This window comes from Brassica oleracea, chromosome C4 (assembly GCF_000695525.1).
Source record: "Brassica oleracea var. oleracea cultivar TO1000 chromosome C4, BOL, whole genome shotgun sequence".
Taxonomy (NCBI): Eukaryota; Viridiplantae; Streptophyta; class Magnoliopsida; order Brassicales; family Brassicaceae; genus Brassica; species Brassica oleracea.
The window spans coordinates 51,754,235-51,760,234 of record NC_027751.1 but is presented as its reverse complement, the minus strand read 5'-3'; positions in this window follow the sequence as shown (position 1 = coordinate 51,760,234).

The following is a 6,000-nucleotide window of genomic DNA, read 5'->3' as shown; positions in this document are numbered from 1 at the left end:
AGCTCTTGTGATTTTTTCGGCAATTTTATCTTTCAGCATTTGTAAATCTTGTTTGGTAACATACTCCTTCTGCTTTTTAATAATGGCGATCAACCGCTTGTTTTGAGCAACTACAGCAGAGAGAACCTCCTTATGAAGTTTCAACCAAGCATCCTCAGTCGCTGCTAAGAAAATGACAATCGATCTCTTATCAGTAGAAAGCACAAGATCAATCTCGATCCTAATAGCAGATCTAGACTCTCCATCTCACACATACACTTTAGGTTCCGGAGATCGAGACATCGGACTATCGGATCCGAAGCTAAACTACTTAAGTTTATCATATCTACCACACTCACTCGAGTCAATCCAGAGGCTAATAGGAACGGGACGCTATCATGATTTACCTGGAGGAGGAGAGTGAGACGCCTCAGCTCCGGTGCCATCTCTGGCGACATCTACGGCCTGCTCTGTTTCCACTATCCAAAAGCAAAACAATCGGAGATACAGAGAGAGAGATATAGAGTGCGAGAGAGAGGGAGAGATCAGACTTACTCGAGAAGTTGAAATTGAAATTGAATTGCTTCATGAATGCATTTGGGGGGGTTTATATCGGGCGCGAAATCGGAAACGGTGAAAAATATCTAAATCTAACTTAACCGTGTTTACTAACCGGAATGATCCAGGAAGCGACATTGAACCATCACCGTTCTCATCACCCTCTCTCTCATGACTGCTGTGTCTCTACTCTTCTTCTTCTTCTTCTTCTTCTTCTTTTTGTTTGTCTTCTTTTTCTTTTCTTTTTTTTCAGTCGAAGGTTTTGCCATCTTTTTAAAAAAATCCAAGTCAAATATTAGAAAGGCCCAACCGTACAAAAAAAAGAAATATACAAGAGGCCCAACAAAAAGAAGTCCTAGAGAAAAGCGTGGCCGACTCGAACTCCATGCGTTACCATTTGGCATGACAGAGACGCGTGTCCACCATGCGAATCACCACCAACGAAGGTCTAATCGGCATATCCACCGGAAACAAACCGGAACATGATCCCGTTCAAACAACCTCAACGAAGACGATAACAGAAATTGAAGACACACCAAAAACACTGCTTGAGACTTGAACGTGAGATCTACCAATAACCTCACGAGTCAAAGGATCTCTCTTCTTTGATGAAGTTCCAATCGAGAGACATCGAACTCAAACCAACGAGAGTCGAACCGATTGAATCATAAAAGCTTGAAGAAGAAAAGATGTTGATCGAGTCAAACACAGATTCACGTTCCAATAGAATCAATCGTCTTCAATCATCCCTTAACCATCGAACAAATTTTTCAAAGTAATAGAAATATTTTTATACATCCATCTATTTTCTTATATGGTTAAATAAAATAATTTCGTAACATAAACTTATATATGTTCAGTTGACTAATAATATTTTATAGTTAGTATTATTGAAACATTTTATTTATTTGTCATATATTTTACTTACATAATATGTTGTTTTTACTGCTTACTTTTAGGAGAAATTTAAGTAAAAAACCTAAAATATATTTTAACAGTAAAATTTTTTAATCAAATAATTACAAAATATTTTTAAATAACATAACACTATATACTTTAAAGAGGTACATATTCTATATTTTATAATTATTAAAATTTTTCATTATTATTAATATTGTTTCTTTTCTTAATATTAAATTTGCATTTAAATTTTATGTTTTTATGTTTGTGAAACTTAATATAACCACAATCAAAATACCAAAGTAAATATGAATTCTCATTTTAAGATTTAACTATAAGAAGAATATAAAATTTTATAATAATAAAATGCAATTAATCAAAATTTTAATTTATTTACAATAAAAGATATTATATTTCAATATGCATTTAGAAAATACTATTATTTATGTCGTCATTATAATCAAATATGATGTAATATACTTACAAAATGCCATAAACTCCTCAGTTTATTTTCTATTTGTTAAACAAAAGATGGGAATTAGGGTTCGAGTTTCTTAATATAATCCATTGGTCTAGTAACCTTAGGTTTCAAGTCACTGCCATTGGGGTTAAAATTAGCTAAAAGGAGAAACTAGAAGATTGTTCGAACATTAATATATATATATATATATATATATATAATGTTAATTTTTTCACACAGAATTTAAATGATTACCACATGTTTTTTTTTAAACAATTCAAGGCAAAAGTTCTGAAGTTGTGTTTTAGATTATGAATAAATCTATACTTTTGAAGCTCCATAGGATGTCCACATCAGCATAGAATCATTATTCGAGAAGAAGACATGTGGCGTTATTACTATTATTACATTATTACATTAAATCACATTATTATCATTTAAATATATATAATATATGAAATATAAGTAAATTTACATTTAAATATATAAATATATAATATACGAAATATAAGTAAATGTAAATTTAAATTTGTAAATATATAATATACAAAATAATGTAAAAATTAAATATAAGCAAATATACATTTAAATATGTAAATATATAATATATGAAAAAATAATAATAAGTAAGTACACAATTTAAAAAATGGAAATACTACATTAAAAAAGTAATATACAATATAAAAAAATTATTAATACTACATTAAACAAAAATTTTTTTATAGTTTTACATCAAACAAATAATAGTAAATACACAATTAACCAAATGGAAATACTACATTAAACATATATCTTAAAATGTAAAAAATGAATATATGTAAATATTATTAATGTATATTTATTATACATAAAATGAAATTTTATTTTCCATTAAAATGTAATAATGCCACGTTGATTATGTATGATAAAATGTATATTTATTATGATGTTAAAATGTAAAAAAATTAAAAATAGAAATATTACATTAAACATATATCTGAAATAATGTATAGTTTTACATTTTAATTATTTTCAAATATTTTTAAGAAATGGTAACATTACAATATTAGTAAATATTACATTAAACATATATATGAATAAATGTATAATTTTATGTTTTAATTATTTCCAAATATTACATCTATCTGAAAAAAGAAAAAAAAATGTGTAATTTTACATTATTATTATTTCTAAATATTTATCTCGCTCTGAGACACATCGCTATAAAACTCATTATCCCACCAACATCAACCTCACACGCATCAAAAAAGATTCCAAAGAAGACTCCACAAAAAAAAAACAATGGCTCCACCATCGACCCTTGCCGTCCCAAAAACGTTCGACGACATATGTCGATATATGATGTTACTTCTATGAACTAAATCAGATCAGCAAGGCAATATTTGGAGCAGACTAACAGTTCTCAGGAGGAAAATCTTAAATTCATATATGATGAGTACAAAGCTTTGGAGGTGATTTGAAAATAAACACTATATGATCACTTATGCATTTCCCTCTTTGTTGATTTACTTATTAACAATGATTTGTACGGTAAATGAAGAAAAATTGGAAGGTACTGGCTTGGAAATTCACTCAGCTCAACTCTGCTATGGGGGATGCACTCTCTCAGCTAAAAACAACAGATACCCCCAATAGTGCAGCTTTAAGGACCGACAAAGTTGAGGTACAACCTAAATAACATCAATGAATATATTTGCACACGTTATTTAAAATGAGTTTTTCATTTAGCAAACTCTTATAATCAGTAGTCACACTTGAATGATTCATGGTTCCATCGGGTCTTATATGTGACATAATTGCAATAACATTTGCATTGTCTTGAACATTTTGTTGCAATTGAATCTGATCTAATGTACATTTGAACTGATAAAAGAACTTGATTGTTGCAGCTACTTTTCAATCTTCAGACTGATTATTCTTATCAGCTATCCAATGTAAGAAGAAGAAACAAAAATGTAGGAGATAATATGTGTTAAAAAGTTGATATCCTAAATGCTTTGTTGTCATCTTCTCTATATTGAAACATAAAGAAAAGAAAGGGTCTGCGGGATTAATGCAGGAGATGATGAGTCCCACATCAAATGGTGCTTTAGAAGTTATAGAAAGCAACAAAAGTGCCAAAGTTTCCGCTGGGTGAGTCTAATGAAAGTTGTTGTAGAATGGTGGATAAGTGGTGGTAGGGTCATGGTGACAGCAGAGTTGAGTCGCAAGGGGGGGTGGGGAGGGGGGGGGGACAAGGCAGAGCAGTGGAGAGAACGAAACATAGTAAATAAGAGAAGGAAGAAAATAGTTTCGAGATGGGGTTTTGCATGCGCAATTTTGGTATTTTCCAAGCAACAGAGGTCAAACCGAAGGTGTATATTTACGGAGGACATGTCAAAAAAAGACAGAATAACTGTCGTAGGTATTATGACGAAGCCATAATCATCATTGCTTCCTAGACCTGCTAACATGAACACAAAATATTTGTGTGAAGGCAAATTTGGAAGAGTACGCGAGTAAGGAAAATCAGATTATGATAAGAGCACAATGCATAGAATCTACATCAGTTGACATTTTATAATTCCAATGTATGTAAACTCTATCTGAAAACATGTTTTAAACGAGTATTAAACGGACAAGCTAAAAGGTCAAAATTTTCAAGAAAAAAATAATGTTTTCATTAAATTGAGTAAATCTCAGTAGCTGGAAGCATACAACATATGGATTTGTGGGATTCATTGTCGTCCCAATATTAAATAATCCCTATTAACTCAACCTTTAATAAATTACCTCGGACCATTAGCATAACGGGCACCAATCTTTCTTCTAGAAAATAAAATACTAATAATTGTGGCTAATGGGATTAATTTAAACATGTATGTTTACGTCACCTGCAACTAGATTTAAAGATTTATAACAAACAGAAGATCACATTATTATTCTTCAACATCGACAATTTCCCCGAAACTGCCAATAGCAAACATGAAACTTCTCATTCTTCAACGACGCTGGATTTTAACGATGGGCATGTGGTACAAACCTAAGCAAACGGAACCGACCAAACCAAAATTATCGGTTCTCTGTTTTCATTAATCGGTTTGTGGTTCGGTTTGCAAGCAAGGACCAATTCGCTAGAACATATCCACCAACTAAACTGAATACACAGAAATATACCAAAAAAAAAAAAATACTGAATAAACAAAAATTTACTCACCTATTTTTTTTCTGAATAAACAGATATATAGACCAATTTCAGTTCATATACGTATTTTTAAAAGGTATATATATATATATCAAAATTAAGTTTATCTTTAGTTAAGAATAAATTAAATATTTAAAATATATTATTTTTTTCATTTATTTGCATACTCCTGCCTGTAGGGCGGGTTGATTACTAATCTATACTAAGAAAGTTGCCAAAAAAAACTCTTCTTAGAGTGCCACTTCAGCACACCCTGTTCCTTTTTCCGCCACGTGTCGAAGAGGGAGGGGGCTTCTTTTCTTTTTCTTTTCGCTTCTAACTAGCGAATCTTCTCCTTTTATGATTTCAGCGTTCGTTATTATCTTCTTGGGCTTCGTATTGTTTATAGACTTATTTTTGTTTGGGCTGCAGTAGTTCTTTATATAAGTTTCAAGTCTTACATGTTGGGCCGTTATATATAATATTAACACAGGAATAATGTAAGAGCTTTGGTATTTTCATAAAGAATTATTATTACGTTACTTTTATCCATGTATAACTCAGAATATTTGGAGTTTTCATTTCTTAGTATAGTAGGCTGGTGTAAGTAATTTGTGAAATGAAAACAAAATTTGTATGTGCATATATGAACACTTTCCTTATTACCATCACCAGTAATCAGGCTGCTGCTCATCTTAATATGTTTTGGGAACACTTAGCTATATATCATCTCATTGGTTTGCATGTAAGACATCTGAACGACGTGCTTCATAATCTTCTGTATTTGGGTTTTCAGTCACTTGACGCCCAAAATCTTTTAATTTATTTGTATTACTTGGAACAATGAGCTCTCTTGGTTAAAGTTCATCAGGTATTATAGTGCCAAAATAAAATCATATATAAAGCTTAAAGATTACAACTAACTATGAAGGAGAAGATT